The sequence below is a fragment of the Abramis brama genome, assembly GCF_963993115.1.
Source record: "Abramis brama genome assembly, chromosome: 3".
NCBI lineage: Eukaryota > Metazoa > Chordata > Actinopteri > Cypriniformes > Leuciscidae > Abramis > Abramis brama.
In genome coordinates, this window is record NC_139965.1 from 11,011,826 (window position 1) to 11,036,345 (window position 24,520).

At 38.4% G+C, this 24,520-nt stretch overlaps 1 protein-coding gene across 1 annotated transcript in view; it reads right to left on the reverse strand.

Moving 5' to 3' along the window:
• LOC311080143 (obscurin-like) overlaps window positions 1-24,520 on the reverse strand; it is a 395,902-nt gene that overhangs the window by 325,289 nt on the left and 46,093 nt on the right. The window lies entirely within an intron of this gene.

The following is a 24,520-nucleotide window of genomic DNA, read 5'->3' on the forward strand; positions in this document are numbered from 1 at the left end:
ACGTTTGTCTGGCGGTTGTTGAACAGAACCTGTTCTGGCCGGTAGATGGCGCTGTTTACAGTCAACAGGATTCAACAGAAAGACTGTCTGACTGATCTACAACTGCAAGACTGTGTTTGAGTGACTGAATAAACAGCTAGAAACAGTGTTTCAGCAGCATGAGGAACTACACAGACAGATGATGCTGTGTGAAAATGAGTGACAGCAAAATATGGACATAAACATCAGCAAAAAGACAAATGTGGGGTCCTGATCTGATCCATACAATAAACATAAAAATAAAAAAAAACTACAACACAACCCACATTTGTTAAATAGATACAATTTACTGTAATAATAATGCATATATAGTACCTTCAGCACCCGTCCCATCTTGACCGAGTCCAGAGTGAACGAGGGACATCAGCACTAAAAGCAGAAGAAACAGATATGAAGCTTTTCCATTCATTCAACACAAGGTAAATCACACACTGAAACGTAGAGTTTATTCTACATGAAATGACAGTGATTTTCTGTTTTGATGCTCATTCAGGAGAACTGATGGGTTATTCTCCAGCATTTAACCCTCAGGTGCTCTTCGATCATTTTTTTCGATCGTTTTGAATCTCTAAAAATCGCAGCTTCATCAGAATGGTACGAAACTCGGACCTTTCTTGGACTTGAAAGTTGCAATGACATTGCTGGCTATGTGGGGTCAGAAGCTCTCGGATTTCATCAAAAACATCTTCATTTGTGTTCTGAAGATGAACGAAGATCTTACGGGTTTGGAACGGCAAGAGGGTGAGTAATTAATGACAGAAACTTCATTTTTGGGTGAACTATCCCTTTAACATCATCACACTCAATGATGTCACATGACTCGTGAACTGATATGAGAGTCGATTCACTGAAGGATTCACTGATTCACTGATGCTCAACAAAAAAGCAGCAGTTTGAACCACTGAGCTTCACAACACACAACATATGATGTTATTCTCGTCAATAAATGTGATCAATCAGTGAATCTCTGTTACTCTCTTTTGCTTTTCTATACAACTATTCATGTTCCATATCAATTTTGTATCATTCCCTCTGTTCCCCTGTTTGTGTTTGCTTATTGTTTTGTAAAACATGAAAAGTATATAAATAGCATATAGAATAATGCATATTCATGCCACTATGACATTACATAAAAAAAAGGAAAAAAGATTGTGTGTGTTTTAAGACACTCGCATACACACATTACAAGCTAAAATTAATTAATGTATGGGGAATAGTGTGGGGAATTGTGTTATTTTAGGAACGGTTCATATAGATTTTTGCAACTGGTGTTTTTTTACTTGCTAGGACCCCACTGAATACAAAACAACCTGTTTCCAATTTTTTTCTTCATTTTTAGTGCCAAAATTTAAGATGGCAGACAATATATGCAGAAAAATCACAGAAAATAAAATATATAATCTTTTCACTTCTATGAAGGCTTTAAAATGGTAAACATTTTGATGAATGTATTCCTAATAAGGCAGACAAGTGAGACACAGACTATTTTAAAAATATTTATTGGATCATTTGTCAAAAAATTGGGCGAAAAAAAAAGAAGGAAAAAAAGAAGAAAAAAAATCTGAAAAAAAAAAAAAAAAAAAATCTGCATTTTGTTTCATTATTGAAGAGTTCAACAAAACGGTCAGTCATTGTCACTCAAGTATTTATCCTCATCACTCTCACTGTCACTGTCTGACTTTTCAATATTGGTGCATGTCTCCTCAGTATGGCAAGCCGTTTTAACTTTTATTCATTTCCAGGATATGAATTCTTGATATCAACAATTCAATTTTCACTAGTTAAAACGATAGTTATTGATATCAGAAATTAGATTTCTACTAGTAACAGTGGCAATTTTTGATATCAGGTATTACATTTCCACTAGTAACAATGCGAATTCTTGATATCAGCATTTACATTTTCACTAGTTAAAATGATAATTCTTGATATCAACAATTGAATTTCAACTAGTAAAAAATTCTTGATATCTGTAATTGTATTTTCACTAGTGAAATGTCACCAAAGGCTGCCATTCAAAATCAATTGTTGATATCAAGAATTCAGTTGTCACTAGTTGAAATGTCTATTCTTGATATCAACATTTGAATTGCTACTAGTAACAATGTTCATTTTTGATATCAAGAATTCCATTTTCACTAGTGACAATGTTAATTTCTGATATCATGAATGTGATTGTTACTAGTAAGAAAGACATTTTAGATATCTGAAATTATATTGATATCAGAAATACATTTTCAGATATCAAAAATGAAAAATTTTACTAGTAGCAATTTAATTGTTGATATCAAGAATAGACATTTTTACTAGTAACCATGTAATTAATGATATCAAAAATTATATTTCTACTAGTAAGAAATACAAAGCTGAAATGTGTATTCAGAATTTTAACTAGTAAGAAATACATTTTTGATATCTGTAATAGCTTTGTTGCTCTTTTAACATTTAAAACACATGTAGGATATGAATTGTTGATATCAACAATTGAATTCTTGATATCAAAAATGTAATTGTTGATATCAACAATTTAATTGTTTATCTGTAATTATATTTTCACTAGTGAAATGTCACCATAGGCTGCCATTCAAATTGATTTCTTACTAGTAGAAATATAATTTTTGATATCAATAATAACATTGTTACTAGTAAAAATGGCAATTACTGATATCAATAATTCAATTGTCACTAGCTGAAATGTCTATGAATGGCAGCCTATGGTGACATTTCACTAGTGAAAATACAATTACAGATATCAAGAATTATAGTTTTTACTAGTTGAAATGTAATTCCTGATATCAAAAATTGCCATTGTTACTAGTAGAAATCGAATTCCTGATATCAAAAATTGCCATTGTTACTAGTAGAAATCTAATTCCTGATATCAATAACTATCATTTTAACTAGTGAAAATGTAAATGCTGATATCAAGAATTAGCATTGTTACTAGTGGAAATATAATTCCTGATATCAAAAATAGCCATTGTTACTAGTAGAAACATTATTCCTGATATCAAGAATTATAATTTTAACTAGTGAAAATTGAATTGTTGATTTCAACAGGGCTGGACTGGGACAGAAAATCGGCCCTGGCATTTTGGCCCAGACTGGCCCACTACATATGATCATAAACACCACCCATCTTTGCACGCCCTTGAATATGTTTTTGTTCAACTCCTATTCATTAAAACCTCTAATGCCATGTAATGAGTGAGTAGGAACGAGTTAACAGATGAAATAAGTACAAAATTGTAATTTATTAATACAATTGAACTATACTCCACAGTGATGCATCCAAAAACAAGCTATAAGCTGCATTGGCACAGCAATACCAGTGTTTCCCACAGGATCTTGGTAAAACTGTGGTGGGTGGACCTCTGTCTCTCTAGGGGGGTTCAGGGGCATGCAATATTTTGTGCATTTTAATGTTAAATTCATTAATCTGGTGCACTTTGAGAGTTCAAAATTAAAAAGCTCCAACCCATATTAAGTGTGCAAATTAAACAAAGAAAAAATCATACCTCTTTTAGTAGCAGTGTCTGTCTATATTACACTACTACATAATAATAGTTATAATATTAATCTCATGACAGTAGCCTAGCCATATATTGCAAAACAAATGCACTGAAAAATAAAGAAAACTTTCATAATTAGTTTTGTACTCATTTCTAAACTTGAAAGAGATAAGCACATGATCTTTTATTTTGACGGAAACTACATCAAGCTTTTATTTTGGCGGAAAACATGGATAAAAACGCGTCTCATTAAATTTCTAGTAAATTTCTGTAATCGTCAACAATGCAGATGTGGAAATAATGCGTAACTGGGTAATGGGTTCCTACACTCATAGCCAAAGTGTTTTGAAAGTAGTTCTGCTTACCGCGGACTCTACACTTTCTCATCTCTCTCCTGATCCTCCTCATCAGCCACTGGAGCTGATGAAGGTCCTGCTGCTGCAGAAAACATATATATTTTGACACATTTTACAGCGTCTGCTTGAAGGGCCTGTATCTATTTTTCACGCTATTTCTCTGTACATTCCTTGCGTTTCTTCTCCATCTCTCAGACTATTTTGACAGATACACACTGACACTGCACGCTCACTCAAAGCCCAAAGGGGGAGGTGTTTAAAGATGTGATTGGGCCAGCCCAGTGTCAAGAAATCAATCAAGAAAACAACCAATGGGCCGCTGATCTACGCGTTTCATGGGCCGGTCTGTCAGTGGGAAAAAAAACTAATGCTTACTTTTTTTTGACCAATGCATTACACCGGCACTAACCCAGCGCCGTCAATTAAACATAACAAAACGAATGGGCCGCCGATGTACGAGTTTTATGGGCCATTAAAAAAAAAGAAAAAAAATTATGAGATGTATCGGCCCAAAAAGCACGTCGGCCCACCGGGCATTTGCCCGGCATGCCAGATTACCATTCCAGCCCTGGATATCAAGGATTCATATCCTGGAAATTAATAAAAGTTAAAACGGCTTGCCATACCTCAGAGCCCTCACACCTGCAAAGTTGCGTGCATGGTAAGTTGTTGCTCTTGCAAGAACACCTTCTACTGCATTGACTGGCAAGACAAGAGCACTTCACAAGCTGTTTCATAACCAGGTTTGAAGAGCTGACACATGAATTTCTCACATCCAGCTAACACGTCTGGAGATGGATGAGGACCTACACCAAGCCTACAAAGTGCATTAATGACATCATCATCTGTCTCCATGAATGACTTGAAACAAGAAACCTTTCCTTTCCCACGGATATGGCCTGTGGTATCGCAACCTGTGAGTGCATGGGACCCTGGGACCCGGCTTCAATTTTTTTACACAATTTTTTGGCAAATGATCCAATAAATATTTTGAAAATAGTCTGTCTCACTTGTCTGCCTAATTAGGAATACATTCATCAAAAAGTTTACCATTTTAAAGCCTTTATAGAAGTGAAAAGATTATATATTTTATTTTCTGTGATTTTTCTGCATATATTGTCTGCCATCTTGAATTTTGGCACTAAAAATGAAGAAAAAAATTGGAAACAGGTTGTTTTGTATTCAGTGGGGTCCTAGCAAGTAAAAAAACACCATTTGCCCAGGCTGGAAAAATAATTTCCCTCTTCCTGCAAAAGCTCAAAAGTTTCATTTTGTTTATCGTTTCCTAGTAACAAGGGCTGGCTATCTTTCCCATCTTTCCCACTGGCTTCATGTAATCCATTCTCTCCAATAATTTTCCATGTCATCTGATTGTTAACAGAATTATTGTGGTGAGCGCAGGACATTATTTTAATTAAAATGATTATTAGGTTATATGAAGGAAACTTTTAATCAGTCAATGCGTTTTTCCGGGTATGCCAATAAATAGCATAATGGTGGTTACACCCATCATTGGTTGATAATCATGATAATTCATGTTACCCATGGTCATATTTATTACCCAAGTCAATCAGTTAATTAGAAAATGTATGTATATAACATATATCCATTTGAAATGTTTAAAAAGGCGATTATTTGCAATTTTTGGTGATATATCCGCCATCTTGGATTTTGGGCCTGTGCAGCCCGGGAAAAAATCGGAAACAGGTAGTTTTGCAAACTATAGGGTCTGAAGAAGTCAAAAAACATAATTTGCAAAAATCTATATGAAATGTTCCAAACACTTTATTTTGCTACATATGGCCCTGCACTAGAACACATATTCACTATTAACTACAACTTTTGCCTCTATAAACTCATATTTTACTAATTATTAATAGTTTTTGTAGTGTTTAAGTTTAGGTATTGGGCAGGACTAAGGGATGTAGAATATGATCATGCTGACTAAGGCATTAATATGTGCTTTATAAGTGCTAATAATCAGCCAATATCGTTATATGCCTGCTAATAGGCAACTATTTAAAAGTGAGAAATGAACCCTAAAATAAACTGTTACCATTAACGTTTCACAGCACTGATTCTTTACTGGAACAAAACAAGCTTCAGAACTCCAAACCAAATCAGGTCAAAGTGTTTGAGACACACGACATCACTTCCTGTTTGATGTCGGCACCATCAACTTCATTGTGACTTTATAGTGGCTGCAAAAATAATTTGGACACTTAGTGTGTTTCACATATACGAAACTTTAATGAACCAAACCCAGTTCAGTTCAGTCCAATTCACACTGTACCGACATCGATGACCAACTGCAACAGAGACTCAGTCGGTTTCTGTCGATCAGTGTGTTTCTCTGTCTCTGTTGGTATTGGTCAGCGCTTGTTTTTGCATTTATTAAATGTCTGAGGAGTGACATACTGTAATCTGGTGATTGTCCGCATTGGTCAGTGTTTTGTTAGTGTGAACTGGCATTAAACAAGAACCAGAAAGAACCAGATGCATGACCTCAGTACTTGTGATGATCATAATGTAAATGGACAGAAAATGAGGTGGCCCGAGTGGTTTATTTATGGGTACTTTTAGGGGGTCCTGAGACATAGATTTATGTTTCTGCTGGTGGTTGCCCCGACTCCAGTTTTTCAAGCTTCGAAGAGGACCAACAACACTAAACACTGCAGAGCTTCAGGGGAGACAACAGCATTTTAAAGCATGGTGTGGTTCGGGTCACGGTCTTTATGTCAAACGGGTCGGGTAAGGAACTGTCGGATAACAGGTCTGGTGTTCTGTTTATAGTCATACTGTGTTTGCGGGTTCAGTGAACAGGACCTGTGCAGGTAGCGTGACTCTGCACGTCTCGTGAAGAGAAACATACTGACTCCAAGTACATTACAAACCAAACATTCTTTCCATGAGTGTTGTCGCAAGTTGCTCTCTAGCTGACATACCTGATGATTATGCATTTGATACTTAAAATTCATCATTGTGAGAAAAAAACACAGAAAGCACAATCTTGTGTGTAAGGTTATGTTGTAATGCTAAATATTGTCGTGCCGTTGATTTGGATTAATGCACATGGAAACGTGGGTGGAATGAGCCACGACAAGGAGATTCTTTCACAAGCTTTACTGAACTTCTTCTGACACAGATGTAGGTTACAGTTCACAGCACACTCACCAATAGTGCGATATTCATATATGCAGTCAGTGCAGCTGATAGGCGCTCTTGCTCCAGCCAGCTACCTCTAATAACAACAGCTGACGTTTCCAGTGTAACTTCACGCTCCATACTAAGGAGTGTGTAACTGAACAACCAATAAGAAACAAGAACACAGTAGAGGTAGTTAAGGGACTTAAAGGGCCAGGTTACTACAATATAACTGTAGAAGTGTGTGCATTATGATGCGCCGGGACTCTATGTGAGATCCACCAATCAGAGAGGTTCCCGAATCTGTTGATTTTTTGATTGGATGAATGAAGACTATCTTGTGTTTTTGCCGGGGGCTCGAGTACACACGGAATCGGCGACTATGATCTGAGATCATTTAGGTTGTTGATAAACATGCAATATATCAAAATAAGTGATATTTAAAGGAATATACCACAAGCGGAGTTTTCACTCAAAACATTTCACAAAATAAAGTATTCACAATATTAAACAAAATGCTGTTCAAATGTTCACATAGGCTACATCTGTGTTTATTCTGCCAGTTTGAACTGACTTTATACATCCAATAAAAAAATGACACTAAGACCAGCTTGTTAAAAAATAACTGTAAAGTGTCTCAGAAAAGAGAAGTTAGTTCTGAGAAAAGCTTGAGCATCATTTGATGGCAGTTTCCTCTTGGTTTGATAAACAGTGTCAAATGTAATGAAACTCAGACACATCTATGAGTGATTTAAGTGTCCAGATATTTTTTGCAATTATTTCTTAAGATGGACAAAGAGAACGAGAAGTGATAGAGAAGATGAGTGTGTGTTCAGTCACTATTCTCAAGCTCTCTGAGTCTCTGATGGAGAGATTATTAAAGATACAGCATCATTCAACACTAACTCACATCAACACAAATACAATCAGGGGCCGTATTCACAAAACATCTTAAGGCTAAAAGTAGCTAACTTACCGATTTAGGAGAAAATCTTAAAAATAATGCATGTCAGTCCTAATTTCAGGACTCCTACATTTTTGCTCTACGAGTATTTCCCAAAGGTTTTTTGTGCTAAAACCAGCTCCTAAATCTGTGGAAAGTTAGACTTAGTCAAGAGGACTCCTCAGTCACTAAAACCAAATCACAAATAATCCTAAAATGGATGTTGCTGGCAATCTGCCTTGAAGACACTGAACACCATTTAAGCCTTGAGTGCTGAGCCTTTTCTTCATAAATGCAATAAATATTCTGATTTATAGATTTTACTCTGCAATGACATAACATAAAGATTAATTTATTAAGTGTCTGGGTGTTTATTAATATAACTGATTGTATTCGTCTGAAAGTAGAAAGTCATATAAGCCTAGGATGGCTTGAGGGAGAGTAAATCATGGGATAATTTTCATTTTAAAGTGAACTACTCCTTTAATCACATTATTACCGCTCTGACCAAAGTGCACTTGTGCTCGGTTCTACACCGATGCCATGTGTTGATCACACAACTTCAAGAATGAACTACGTTACATTATTCTGAAGTTTTCTCTTCTCCAAATCGCTAAACTCTGTCAACACTCGCTGCGCAGTCTCTGCTCCGTATCTTCATCCAGACAGTGTGAAGAACATGACGGCAGTGAAGGCAAACCCGGCATTGCGATGTTCATCACGCAACAGAATAATATCCAGTACGTTCATAAAAATGTATTTTGAATTTGATGTGAGTAGATTAACATGCATACAGAATGCCTATCTGAGTGTGGTATAACCATACTTAACGAATAATCAGAATAATGAATATTGCATGTAAACTGGAGTGAAGAGTTCTGCTCGTGTCATATAAACATGTTACTGCGATTAAGACCTTACTCTGACTATTAGAAATAATCTCATTATTGGTGCACATGTAAACGTAGTCATTGTCCCATCGTCTGCGCCGATAGCCTTGTGGGAAGCTCGGTTGATCCCGAGTTCGAGTTCCGGCTCGTGAACCTTTCTCCTTTGAGGAGTTCGAGTGGTGGAGGGATGCAGAAAACTGTCGAGGTAACTAGGTGAGTCGGCTGTGTATATATATATACACCTCCTCTCGAGAGGAGATAGATAGACCATTTGAACATGCTCTTCCGGAATTGTTTATAAAGCACTGTAAGAATTTGAGAAATTAGAAAATGCCGGACAGTCTGGTTGAAGAGCGACCAAACCCTGAGAGGTCAAAGGATTTCTCTGGAAATTAACATTTGAACTCCGCCTCGTGCACTATTGAGACAAAAGTCTCACCTCAGAGTCCTAATCTACATTCCTTTTCCCATTCGCTTACATGTAATGATGCACAGATATCATTAAAACCTTTTCATTTATGAAGTCAGATGAAACAACGAGAGAAAACATATTCAAATGTATTGCATTTAATCAAAAAATACTTAGATACACGTAGAGACCTTCCACGCTGGTCAGATGCCGGACTTTGGGCCGATTGAGCACCAGCTTACAGCACTATTTGTCGCTTGAATTCTACAATCTCTAAAGATGCAGACATGTAATAGGCTGACAATTAGCTGAACATGGCTGGGTTTCCCGAAACCTTCTTAACACTACGTCGTTCTTAAGTTACACCTTAAGCTGTACCTTATCATTAATACGCGTCTCCCGAAACGTTCTTAGTTAAGTATACCTTCTGTAAGTCATACTTTCGGAAGGTTGGTCTGGACCACTCTTAGCTTTACCTTATCACTGTTGCAGGTCTATACGAATATAATTCTGAAGTTTTAATACACCCAGACAGTGTTCAGTTAGGCTAATTCAAGTGTTTTCATGCAAAGAATAAAATTGTCATTACACTGATTGTTGTTAGAATTTTAATTATATTACTATATATAATAAAATTTTATAAATTTATTTTAATTAAACAGCGCTTTTAAAGGCCAGTGAAAGCATAGGCTACTGTCAGTTAAGTCCTATTCGGACGCTATATTGTTTATCATGGGCTCGTACAGTATTTAAAACATTGACAGGGGTAAGTCGGTGATTTTAGTGCCGTCCGAATCCATATCAGTGTTTTTTCTCACCCAACCCACGTAAAAATCCCTGGCCAAATTAGTACCTACTGTTTTTTGACAAACAGGTCGTGTGGTGATTTAACTGCCGTCTGAATCCACATCTCTGCGTTTACAAGAAGAGATTAAAAATTCACTGTTTAAATTCTTTTTGATCACTGCCGAGCACCGTACGTGACGTACACTTTTATTTACTGAAATGCTGGAAAGTATTTACAAGAACAATATTTCATAGCAGCTCCACCTCAGCGAACAAAAATGGGAAAGAGAAGAAAGCACATAAAAAATTTAAATGGTTATTATGGCAGCAATATATGATAGCCTACAATTTTAAAATATGTAGGCAATGCTATTATAGGCTATTATAGTTTGGATTATTTTTTTATAATATCCCATGAGTCCTAGTAAATGCAATTTCAACTATTTCTTAAGTGCTTTTTTTATAAAGAACACCACTTTCTCACATAAACAGCCCCTGCACGAGAGAATAATTGATTCTCGAGCCATCGATATCAACCAATTCAGCACCATCGCCACGGACAGCACCGGGTAACGTCGCACGTAAGAAGGTATATCTTAAGCGGCTTCCTAAGGTATAGTTCGGGGAACACACCTAGAAATGGTATACCTTCAGTTAAGTTATACCTTAAGAGTCTTCGTAGCGCACTAAGAGACAACGTTATCGGGAAACTCAGCCCATATTAATTGTGAACCCTAGCCTATATTTTAACATCTTTATTTGAATATGGCAACATTATACCTCGTTGGCTCGTTCTTACAATATTTCTATGATTATATCACTGACAGAGACGCCTCTCCCATTAGCCAATCACTGTGGTCATAGTTAGTAAGCATGATGACATCATCCATAGCAACAAGGTCATCCCACCCTTTCTCTTAGCTTAAAGAGCATCTTGCAGGTTAGAAGACCCAACAAGTCAATGTATAGAAAAATAATGTAGGAACTAGATTTTCTTTAAAAAAAAAGTGGCTTCTGGAGTCGTTTTTGTGAGAAAATTTTACTTCCGCATCTGAAAATGGGCGTGACGGGCGTGACGTAGCACGAGGGAGAGCGGTCGATTCAAACAACAGGGAAAAGTGGATCGCAATGACATTTCGGACGCTGAGGAAATTGTTGACGGACCACAGCCATAAAATTATGAGCCTGCTAGGCTGCCAAGAGAGCAGGGACAGGCCAGGATTAATGTTAGACAGAACATATTGGAACTTACAATAACTGAAACTAAGCTTTGATCAGGCGTTTGTCATGCTCATTAATATCCGCCCAGACTAAGGTTAGGTGATATAACTTAGCGGTTTCTCATCGAGAGACAGAGAGATATTTATTCCTGATACATTTTTTGTTCCATAGGTGCTTGTGTGGGAAATGCGAGGCAATGTTTACAGCTGAGGAAAGTCAGTGTTGCAGGGAGGTGGATGCATACTGGGCCTTAGTGGAAAATGCCAAACTTCCATGGTTGCAGTTAGTTTTACTACAGTAAAGACATGGTGAATGTTGCTGATCTGTGGACACTGGATAGTTCGTTCATTCATTGCATGTTCATGTTTATTCCTGGTTTCCACGTCAGCGCTGTTTGATCCGTTAATAACGGAGAAATGTGAATATTTCTCACTAGATCTCGCAGCGATGTTATTACTTCAGTGGCGAATTCAAATGCTTTATTTACTGGATCTCGCAGTTACAGTGTTGCTTGATCAGGCTCGCGCTGCACTGGTCCAAACTGATAAACGGTCCACACAAACACAATAACGAGTAGCTCAGTTTCGTTCCGCTTACATTGCGTTTGCCAGTTGATGTTGTGCTCGCGCCTACATCCGGCGGGAGAACCCGAAGATGCGTGCACAGTGCACTGAAGGAACCGCACCAGCTCTGAGTCTCACCCGGTTCTTACTTCGGTATCCCATGTTGAACTCCATCATATCGCCGGGACGATAATCCTCCGATCATAAGTGAACGCTACACACGACCGCGTTTTCCGAAGCCGACGCGGAAGAGAAATCCCGTCTCTTCACCTGCACAAACCCAGGCACGAAAGATAGCACCGTCCTTTTTCTTGTTAGGAAACCGGTGGACTCGATGTCCTGACAGGCTGGAGTTTTTGCAAGCTCCACAAACACATAAATTTACCATGACGATGATAAATTGAAATACAAAAACTAGTGAAAACACACTGACTCACGACCGCTCTTACTGAATACCAACCTATTCTGCACTGAGCTGCGGCAGAGCACAGCACACGTCTCCCTCGTGTGACGTAAAATGACGCGATGTTGAAAAAAAGCGGTTTGTACGAGCAGTCAACTTTATCTACTAAATTGGTGTCCTTATGTCGTTTTAAAACATTTTAAATCCTGCATTATCTTTTCATATGGTATTTTCATACACGGTTATATATTCATTTAGATTTTTTTTTTACCTGCAAGATGCTCTTTAAGACTTCTCTCTCTCTATTCCTTATTAAAAGATTATCTCAACAGTTTTGTGAATAGGGTTTAAGAGAAAACTATTAACTAAAAACTTTTACTGCTATTTAGGAGAACTCTTAGTCGTAAGAAAACATGTTTTGTGTATACGGCCCCTGATTTAACTGAACTACTTGAAATAGGAAGAAACATTACAACAAAACTAAGCAAAAATACATGTGCACATTGCCCCCATCTTTCACACGCATTATCACACAGATAAATGCATCATCAACCTCTTTGTCTGATCAACACGCATATCATCACAATGAATTTGAACAATGAAGAATACAGTGAGACTGTGGATTCATAGACTCTCCTACACAACAATCATTATTGTATCCCATCTTCAGCTGAATGCATTGCATTAGAAACAGAAGATATTAAGAATATAATAAAATACTCACAGATGAGAGGCAGTGCACTGGAGCCCATACTGTCACATTAATAAACTGTTTTAACAGTGCTGTGTGCTAAAACACACTTCCTGTGTTTAAACAGTCATTTCACACTTCAAGAAGAGATGAGGGAGGAGGAGACAAAACTCTACACAGAAGTTCATGAAAAAAGACAAAGGAAAAGAGAGAGCCATTCTAAGATATTTAGCTTGTCCTTTGGTGTAGCTATGCAGGTTGTTTCAGCTCTGTTCATCTACTTGAAAAAAGGTTTTTTTTTTGTTTTGTTTTTCAGTAATTGTTCTTGCACTTTACACAGCCACACACTACAGACAGTGAATACAAAGTGAAATCACCACGTGATATCTAGGGCTACTGGTGTAAAGGCGCTTTCACACCGAACGTGTCACGGTTCATGGTTTCACTGACTCGCCCTCGCTATGTGTGCGCGTGTTGTGTGAGTGTGCGCGGCTCGTTAGCGCGGCTGATGAGCTGATCAGCGCCAGCTGCTTTGAATGTGATGTCCTATTGTTTGTTACTTCGTCCTGTCTTTGTCAGATGATTGTTGAGGCTCACCTGGGATCTACTCAGTGGTGTAGTCTAGTTTTTTGTAGTGAGTATACTCTAATATAACCCCCCCCCCCCCCCACCACCACACTCACTAATGCATACAGTATGCATCGACATGTAATTGAGAGCATTATGAAATACTAAGTGTTATCAACATGTCAATTTATTATAAGCAACACAAGACTTTAACAGCCAATGACATTTACAGCTAGGGAGACTGGACTGATTTTCTACTGTTTAGTGTTAATCACCATCTAACTCAGTCAGTTAAGAGCTACCTTTAGCCTTAGATGTTATATGAATACGGTCCCTGAAGCACAGGTTTTATCAGTTGACAATTTTCAACAATTTTTTTTAAAAAACATTATAGGCACAAATACAAATTTACTTTTAGAAATGGTGTTTTTGAAAATGGTCTTTTATTTTGGTGGGTTGTAGACATTTGAGTTTCTGTGTGTTTTAATAAACTATTATTATTATTATTATTATTATTATTATTATTATTAGGCCTGAAGTATACTCTGTGCAATAGTAATATATTTCTGTTATCATTTCTACAAGTTATACAGAACTTATTTTGACAGGTTGTCGTAAAGACATTTCAGTTTCTATGTGTATATGAAACGAATGAATGGCGATAGTTTTATCAAATGAAATGGTGAAATTCTCATCAAGTGACTCTCATAGCAGCTCTGCGATGAAATGCACATGTGTAGCTTACATCATGTCTCAATACAGTGAAACGCTGAAAACACCACGAGCGTGAGTCACGCGTGCTTCCGTGTGTGTGTGTGTGTGTGTGTGTGTGTGAGTTTGTTTTCATGACAACTGAGGACATTTTTATGATAACACACCTGCAAATGAGGACACTCGGGAAAATAGGTGATATGAGGACATTTTGGGTGTCCTCATTTTTCAAATGGCTTTAAAAACATACTAAGCAGTGTTTTTTTTTTATGTAAAAATGCAGAATGTTTCCTGTGATGGGTAGGTTTAGGGATAGGGGCAGTGTAGGGGGATAGAATATACAGTTTGTACAGTATAAAAACCATTACGCCTATGGAATGTCCTCACAAATCACATAAACATGGCTGTGTGTGTGTGTGTGTGTGTGTAGTGGAGCACACACTGAGCGCTCATTCCCAGAGACGCGTAGAACAATTGCAGTCTCTTTTAGCTTTAATATTCATAGACACTAGTCCATATCGAGATTTGATTCATTGTACAGCAGCTACTTTTGATTTATTCATTCAAAAATAGCCAAATTCCGTGACGTTCTGCTTTATATAGCACGTTCCATTTGTGACTGGATTCCGCGATTCGATCCGTCGCTTCGCAAACACAGACGGGATGAATTTATGAATGAAAGTGTGAAAGTTCTGACACAAAACGAAGTTGATACGTATCCTCGCGCTTTTTTTAAGTGGGTATACGCAAATCCTTGGCCTTTTCTAGTGGGTATACGGCGTATACCTGCGTATCACGTAGACTACACCACTGGATCTACTCACCGTGTTTCTCCTGCATTCCAGTCCTGTTTCCATGCAGTGGATTTCCTGAGGTTTCCCGGAGGAATTATACCTGTTCCTGTATACGTCTGCCCATTGCGTCCCTGCATTACCGAGCCTGAGTCTTCTTCTGCCTGCTTCCACTCTGATCCGCACTACTATCTACTAACTATTGTGTTAATAAATTATACTGTTCACTCGCAACTGAATCCTTGTGACTGTTTCCTTCTGAGTTCTGACAGAGCGAGCGTGATGCACACACACCAAATGCAAATTGCAAAACGATTGATTGCCTTCGGATAGGCCTAAGTAACGCCTGGACAATAGGTGGCGCTGACCAATAATACGGTTTTCCATGTGTATGTTTTTTTTTTTTTTTTTTTTTTTTTTTTTGGGGGGTATGTATCCAGGCGGGAAGGAAGTCGACCGGAAGTTGAAGTCGGCCGGGTGCCGACATCTTGTAGCAGAACTTCACTTGCGTTAGCATCCCATTGACTCCCATTCATTTTTGCGTCACTTTGACAGCGAATAACTTTACATCTGAGGTGTTTAAAGACTCCATTTGTCCATTATTTATTTCTAAAGATACACGACAATGTATAAAATGCTCCATTACCTTGTAGCTTATGTTATGGACCCGTAGAAGCAGTTTTTGTAAAAGTAGGCTAACGATTGCGTCATAACCACGCGACTCTCTGTCGCACACTAGAGAGATTACCGTATAGACGGGAGGAGAAGCTCGCGGGCAATCGGGGGGACGTGGAGGCAAAATGACAATATAATTAATCAGAATACCTAGCAAAAGTTTCTCCTGTTCCAAGCTTATGGACAGCTCCTACTCACACTCTCAGTCTCTGCAAGATTCGGAAGGGAATGATTCAGATTTCTCTTGGCACAGCTACTAGAAGACAGACGGGTTGCTCACGTGGTCCGTGTAACGCTTTGTTCGGTTTGAGTCTGCGCGTCAGGAAAGGAAGTGCTAAGAAATCGCTGAAAATGGGCTTCACTTGTCTCAATTGAGTTCCAATGGGGTCGCTGTGTCCATTTCTTTTACTGTCTATGTATGTATCTCATACGTTTTTCCCTAGGCTTTATAAGGCTGATGCATACTTGCAATGAACTTGAGTGATGGCCACATACTGGAAAAGTAATGTTTCCAGATTAATTATACATGTTTGACTCATTAAGGGCCTTTTGTACATTGGTAGGCTACTACACCAGAAACACAAACTAGCTATAATGCTGTTAACTAGAATTATTTTGACCAAATACATCACAAAATCGCAGCTGGGTCACAGATGCACTATAGCTACAATTAGCATAGCTAATTGTATTGCAAGCACATCGCAATTCATGAGATTATCACTATGGAGAATTTATAGAAATGCTATTCTGTTTAAAGCAATATTAAGTGAACATGTTAGAATAAATCTGTGTCTGACCCCAATGATAACAAGCCATTGTAATTAGAGTAATTTAAGATGCCAAAGGCCTCGTCTTGAAAACAGACGAAAGAGTGTCTGAAACCAGGGAGAAAAGAGCGGTCGAGTTGGACAACTTTCAGTTATCTTAATTAACAAGTTATCCAATGTGTTTGTCTACCAATAATCTACCAATACAAATAAACAAAACATCTCCAGTTAACTAGCAGAGCATTAATTTCGATCGTTTGTTAAATAAGAGGCAATCTAGCGCTGAAATGTGTTTTTTTCTGAAATCAAGTGATCCAAGTGCTCGTTGCCGCTGCAATAAGTGGTGCGGATACTGTGGCTCACACACAGTCTTCACTCGGACGCGCGCTTCAATGTGGAGAGACTCTCTATTCGTTCCGGTGAAATTACAAAACAAACTGCATACAAAAGTGTCCCTACCTGATATACAACCACTGATAAACATAATCGGTTTTGATTAAAAAAAAAAAAAAAAAAAAAACCTATATGAGTGCGGATTAGAACCCAGAACCTCTGACACGCTTGGCAAAAGTTCTGCCCCTGGACCATTTAAATACACGCTTAGAATAGTTGGATCAACATATAATATCATTGAATGCCAGGATTGGTAGTTCGGTAGGAGCGGACAGAGGCTGGAAGTATGCATCAGGTATCGCGTAGGGATCACACCCTAACGATATTATTTTTTGAAAGTAGCGTTTCTTCTCATGGCAGTCGAGGTGCGAAATGTTGTCTTTCGTAGCCATTTACTGTATCTGTTCAAAGCTGTAAATAGTAGCAAGCTAGCTAGTTAATGCTTGTCAGTACCATATACAGTACTCAAAATGGCGACAGTCAACTGGAAAAAGAGCGTATGACGTAAGAGGTCACGTGACTGATATTCATGTATACATCCTCATATTGCACACAGAAGACTTGCAGCGATTTGTCAACATTTCAAGCCCAGTGTGATTGTTGCTATTTAAATACATGACAAAGTAAACAAAGGAATACATTTTAAGATATTTCAATTCGTTTACTACTTTCAAAATATCAGAGACCCCAGTTGCAATGGACCAGTAGCCTACAAATGAAAGTGAATAATACAGTCACACAAAGTGACACAGATAAAGTGATTTTGATTCAGGTCAGATGGACTGATGATCGGCCGAAACAGGATTTAAAACATGTTCATTTCTTCTCTAAAAGGAGCGTAGCACCATGAAAGTGCTCTTATAGTGATATTTTGAGGTTTATGAAACTAAAGATGCAGAAAGGGCATAAATATTTCCTCTAGTCGGGTAAACCCACAGAACAGAAACAGAGCAGAAGTCAAACCACAACTATGAAGCTCACCTCTATAGGCCTCTTAAACTAAAGACACTCTCTGTCATATTCTCTCTACAATCAGCTGCTAAAGTTAACAATACATCTTCAATGATGAGCTGAAAGAAGCCTCTGTAAATGAGGTGATTTGCTGTGACTCTGAATTTTCATTTTCAACCACCAATGGCCTCCAAAAATGAAGGCTACTTTTAGAAACAACTAATGCTTTGACTTCCGCTACAAGGTACGTCTACAAACCACACCACCTGAGAGAAACGTCTGCAGAACTCACTTTGCGAACATTAGGGTCGTTTATATTATCCATAAGGCTGTCAATGCTTTTATCATTATTTTTTACAATTATTAAACATCTGTAGATATATTTAGCCGGTGAGGTGGTTACCAGTCGAGGGCATGGCCAGTCTGGGATCTAGAGGGTTTTTAGGCAGGCACTCGAAAGGAGACCTCGAGACAGGCTTTGGAAAATGAGATCATGAATATATCATTTAGCGAATAATATGAACCAAAAGGAATAACTAAAACTTAAACCACTAAAGAGTGGCAACAAAAATTGGATACAGGAAACACCGTAGGCTCTGTCAACTTTATGAAATACAATGAGAAGTAGGAGTAGTGAGGATAGCTAAAAGAAGCACCAACGAGGAAAATATTTTAACAAGATTAAGGGTTGGGCATACCAAGCTTAATAAAACTGGTTATTTGTCTCTCAAAAGTATTATAATGAACGAGAAACAGAGGGAACTTTGGTGGGAGTGGAAGAACAAAATATTTAAGAATATAATAACTTGTGGACTAGAGAGTATGTTTTGTTATTTGAAGAGAACAGAGCTGATTAAGAGAATTTAGATTTAAAAAAATTAATAATTATGAAATGCGTCCACATTCCAACAAAGTAGGTGGCGATAATACACCTTAATGTTGGTGCTACCCGCCATAAAACTGAAGAGACCTCGAGATGTGGGCTGTGTCCCAATTCAAAGGCTGCATCCGTCGAAGGCCGATCGCATCACAGCAGCTCGATGAAGGCTGTCCCAGTTCGATGAAGGCTGTCCCAGTTCCAAGGCTCCTTCAAATGTGCCACTGAGACCACAACTCACAACAATGTGTAGCCTGGTCAACGGATTCACATATTGATCAAATAAATAAATAAACGGCTTTTAAAAGTATGTGATCATAGTTATAGTAATTGTAATTGAAAATATATTTTGGGTGTTCGGTTTAAAAAAAATACATTTTATGTTATAGGGAAGTATAGTGTTAAATAATTTAAATAATGCCTCCTCGATAATCATTTCCATTCTTATGCATCATCAGATGAGGTCACGAAGCGGCAATTTTTACTCGTTCACTCGGATGTACGTCATTGATATGACCACTACTGGCGGAAACTGCGGAGGGCTGAATTGGAACGTCCTAAGCCCTTGACCACTTGGAATCAGCTGTGGAGCTGATTTATTATTTATTTATTTTTCCCTTTAAGAATTTGTTTAATGCAGCATCCAAATGTTTATAGGTGTGTCTGGGTTGTAAAAAAAAAAAAAGAAAAGATAATTAATATATCATTGTTTGTTGTGGTGGTGATTAGACGAGATCTGTGGTGACCTCACAATCGTACTGCATTGTGGGACATGTAAGGCCCGCTATATTGGTCCAATCTGCCGGTCCGCCAATACACGGGGAAGGTTATCACGTGTTCTGTCCTCACTCATGCAAAGTATTGGTTGGTTAAATTTGTAATACATTAATCATATGTATTCACTCGTTAATTCATCTGACTCCATAAATGAAAGGGTTTAAATGATATCTGTGGATCATTAATCATGAGCGAATGTTTGACTATTCCTTTTAACCATTAAATTAACAACGTCAAAATCAGTTAGAATAATCACATGTAACAATTTATTATGTCAGGTAAATGTATCATGCCAATTTCATAATCAATTCAAAGATAATCGATACAAAACATCAAATTCTCTGGAATAAAGAAAAGAGATGCATACCCAACATTAAGCAATACATGAGGCTGAGAGCTCTCACTCTCAACCTCATGGACCAATCTCAAATACAGAAAAGGCCCCGATCTCCCTGCTGCACTTCCTTAAATAGACAAACCTTTCACCTGGAACCATGTGCTAACAATAGAAATTTGCATTCAGAGGTACACTGTAGCACCTCTTGGGGGTGTGTGACCATTTGCTTGAGAGACCAACCCCTCCTTGTATGTTAGTTATCCATAAACCTTCAAAAACCTTATTACCTTGTGTTTTACTTACTCTGAAATGAGACATTTGTACCAGTCGCACTGTGACATTTTAAAGGCCGTGTTGCAGGGTTAATTTTTCAACGAATTTTTGCAATTTACTTGTTGGTAATAAACATTTTAACTGTTATCCATTGTATTTTATGTTGTTGGGTATCACAAAGCGGAATATAATACGAAAAAGTAGGTACTATCTTACAGCGGTTTGCAGCGATTCTCCTTTCCCCCACAATGCATTGCATTACGTCACGTTGGGGAGAGAATTTACCAAAGCCCGCCTTGAGAGCATTGAGAGTGACTAGAGAAACGAGTAGCAGACGAGAGTATTCAGATAGCGCAGATTATAGATAAATAAATACATAGATAGATATATAGACTAGATATATAGATAGACAGACAGATAAATAGATAGATACATATAGATAGGCTAGAGAGAGATAGGCAGACAGCCAGATAGCATAACGTTAGCATAGATAGCTAGCAGCTAGATAGATAAATATATAGAAATATATAGTAGGTAGATTGACAATGGTGAACTACTGTGTTTGTGCTGAGTGTAAAAACTCTGGATGCTGAGTGAGGCACGTCACATCTGGTCGCGGGGTGAGCTCCTCGACCAGCGACCAAAACGCACTCACTTCCCCACAGCACAAGCTTTCCAACGCAGTTTCCATGGGACGGCACCGCCGGCGCTCACACAAGCACCTGTCAAACACAGCGGCAGACACGCGGAGGCTACGTTTGCAACAACATTTTCACCGGAGGAAGAGATAAACGCTTAGAAACGCCCATATAGCTAACGTTAGCATGATGCCTTCTATTTCGATGACAAAGACAAAGTTTACCAGTACTACAACACTATGACAAAGGTTACCGGTACTTATCTGAACTAACGTCATGATCACTGCCACTAGATATAAAGAAAACGTTGATTTTTCACTCTGTGCTATTCAATGACAGTAAAAAAAAAAATGTGTCGTTATTGTGCACTGCTGCTCATAGACTAGCTCCAGTGCTCATTGCTGCGTTGCTAAATGATAGCAACTCACCAGGACACTTCACCAACTCTCCACTCATTCTCCTCGGACCATGCATTTAATTATTAAGTATTTACGACATTGTGGTGGCGTTCAACTGCGTAAATAAGATCTATACGAGATGACTTGAACGCACCATAATACTAGGCTGAGGCTACCTTTACTCCACTTCTCCCCAACGTGACGTCATCACCGAATTGCGTAAAAAAAAAACGTTAATACCAAAAACGTAAAAAACTGGTCTTTAAGGCCATTTTTGGGACAATTTAAAAATTATATACATATCGTGAGTGATTTATGTACCCATTAATCGACAGTGGTGGTTAACCTGCAACATGGGCTTTAAATGATACCAAACATGAAAATACTCTGTGATAATCATTCACATTAAACTATACATTTTCTTGGGAGAAACCAGGTGATCATCTGAGCCTGAGAGAGAGGGGGTGAGGGGAGAGGGAAGGAGATGTAAATTAGGATGACTCGGAGGTGAGACTTTCGTCTCAATGGTGCACGAGGGCCAGTTCAAATGGTAATCTCCAGAGAGGTCCTTTTGTCCTCTCAGGGTCTGGTCAACCCAGAAACAGACTGTCTGGAATTTCCTAACTTATCAATTCTTAAGTGCCTGAAGTGCACATATCGTCCCCTCGGTCAAAATCGAGGGAACGAGAGTCTGTCCATATAAACTTCCCCCGTCCACTTCAAATTTTGAAGTTTACATGTAACACATTTGTTATTCTTACCTTAAACTTCAGTTGTATCCTCCAAGTAGTCAAAATTTGATTATTGCAATGGCAGATTTAGAAAGTTATGTGCAGTGTATCTATAGGCATAAATGTTAAAAGGCTTTTTTTAACCTATTATTAACGAACCGGGCAAGCTTTGACGGTTAATTTGGAAAAGCATGAAATATTCCACATAATTGTTCTCCATCTCCCATTAAAACTGAAATTTTAGGAGCAGACATCTTTCGGAATGTTTCATACATGGCCGTAGCCAGCAGGTGTATATGATAAATGTTGTGAAATAATAGCCTAATGTTAGTGCTGCAAGGATATTGCACAGCACCAAGATCTTCTCATCTGTCATCATATGTCAGTCAATGTCAAAATATTTGAAAACATACTGTTTTTTTTTTTTAAAAACAAAACAAAAGTACAGTAGATAATTAACAGCACTTAAGACATAAAAAAATATTTCACACATCAAACTGGCAAAAGTTACAGCAGGCAACACTGCGCAGACGTCACGCAGCTTCTCCCATGGCTTCTTCCGTAGCTTTCTCACACATGAAGGGGGGTGACAAGAGTGTTGCACTTCTTATCTTCTCACATGTCACATCATTGATCACAGCGTCTGTTCAAGGCAAGGTAAGCGACGATCGACATGATTGGCTTCATTGTTAGCTAAGCAGTGGCACAAAATACACCTCATAAAAATACACCTCATAGACACCGGAATCTTTTTTCTGGACACTAAGCGAGCATAAAGCCTCGCGTCTTTGTGTTCATACAAAGCGATTTTCACTGGCAATGCACCGAGTGAATGTGCAAATTCACTCCCTGAAAGTAGATGGTGCTTATTGAAAAACAGAAATACCCCGGTACACAAGGTGGCGCTGGCTCCAGGCACGTGAACAAAAGCGCCAATCTCATTGGTCGGCCAGTTTTTCAATGCGGCGCATCAAAACAAAAAAAAACAAAAAAAAACAACCCAAGGTGTTTATTTTTATTATTACTCTTTTTTTTATTATTATTATTTTTTTTTTATATTGCACGTGCGATAATCATCCCGGTGTGCACGGGCTTTAAGAAACGTCTCCGGTTCCCTAACGTAACCTCGGTTCCCTGAGAGATTCTGAAACAATGCGTTCACCTCTATTTTGCGCTCTTGAACGCCATTGGCGGGCGGATTCACGCCCGTAAGATTTCATAAGGCTTCAGTAGATTTGAGGAAGGAGGGGATAACCCCCATAGAGACCCTTTTCGATGACGCAGTGTCAAGAGGCAGACTCGAAAGGGAACCGTTTTCTCCTCTATCTTACTTTCCTCTCCCATAATAAAAGAACTTAAAAGCACAAAACTCATGTTTTCCTCGTCTCATCAAATTTCCTTTGGCATAGATCTGGCCCAAGTAAACAGTTGAAGAGTGGACCAGATTAGATGGTGTTTGGCCGGCTAACACTAATCTAATCTGATCCACTCTTCAACTGGTCTACACTTCCTTTTTAGCAGAACTCAACCAAAACAGTGCCATAACTCCACAGCGAGACAAATAATATAAATGAATGTAGGCCATAATTTAACCTATAATTCTTGATTTGTCGAGTTCTGTAAAGGGTTGTCAGCCCTTATGTGGCCCACATGTGGACTGACAGACCAGCAAAGCAAAGCCACATATGATCCCCAATTGTGTACGGTCATCTGGGCCATATCACAATACAAATAATGTCCCAAAATAAAATTCCCTTCAAATCTAAAGCCATGGCCATATCAAGGGCAAATATACCAGCTACAGTATCTGCTACATTTGGCCTATCTATGATGATTTAACGGCTCACATCCAGTTTGCTGATTGGATGTTAAAGACGCTAAATGTCCTCAAGAATGGAATATTGTTTAAATAATGACACCCTGTTCATTGTGAGTTTATAATGCACTGCAAAGTCAAAATACATTTAAGATTTCAATGAATTTTGGTTGCTATTTGTTTTTATACAGTTTAGTCACAGTAAATACACTGAAAATCACCCTGAACTGAACTGTTTAAAACATGGTCATTACTTTAGTTCATAAGAATGACAACAATCCAAGAAAAAAACATTTCTAACATTTTTCAACCCTTGTGACCTTAGGTTATATGAAAAACTCATGCAAAGCGTCAGCATCCTGCCTCCTGTTGTTTGCATAGACAGTATATAAACTGGACACAGCGACCCCATAGGTTTCAAGGAGAGAAGTGAAGCAAATTAGAAGCCCACGCTTCCTGATGGCTGAGCGTGCTGCGCAGACTCAAACTGAGCTTGACGACGTGGATGTTAGCAGCCTGCTTGACAGTTGTAAGTTTTCTAGTAGCTGTGCCAAGCGAAATCTGAACCATTCCCTTCCGAATCTCACAGAGACGGAGAGTGTGAGTAGGAGGTGTCCATGAGCTAGGAGCAGGAGAAACTTTATGATTCTCTATGGGCTTCTCCCTTGACTTTATCGGACTTTATGCCTCCACGTCCCCCCGCTTGACTGCGACCTTCTCTTCCTGTCTCTATGGTAATTTCCAGAGAGTCGCGTGGTTATGACGCAATTGTTAGCCTACTTTTACAAAAACTGCTTCTACGGGGCCATAACGTAAGATACAAGGTAATGGAGCCTTTTATACATTGTCTTGTTTCTTTAG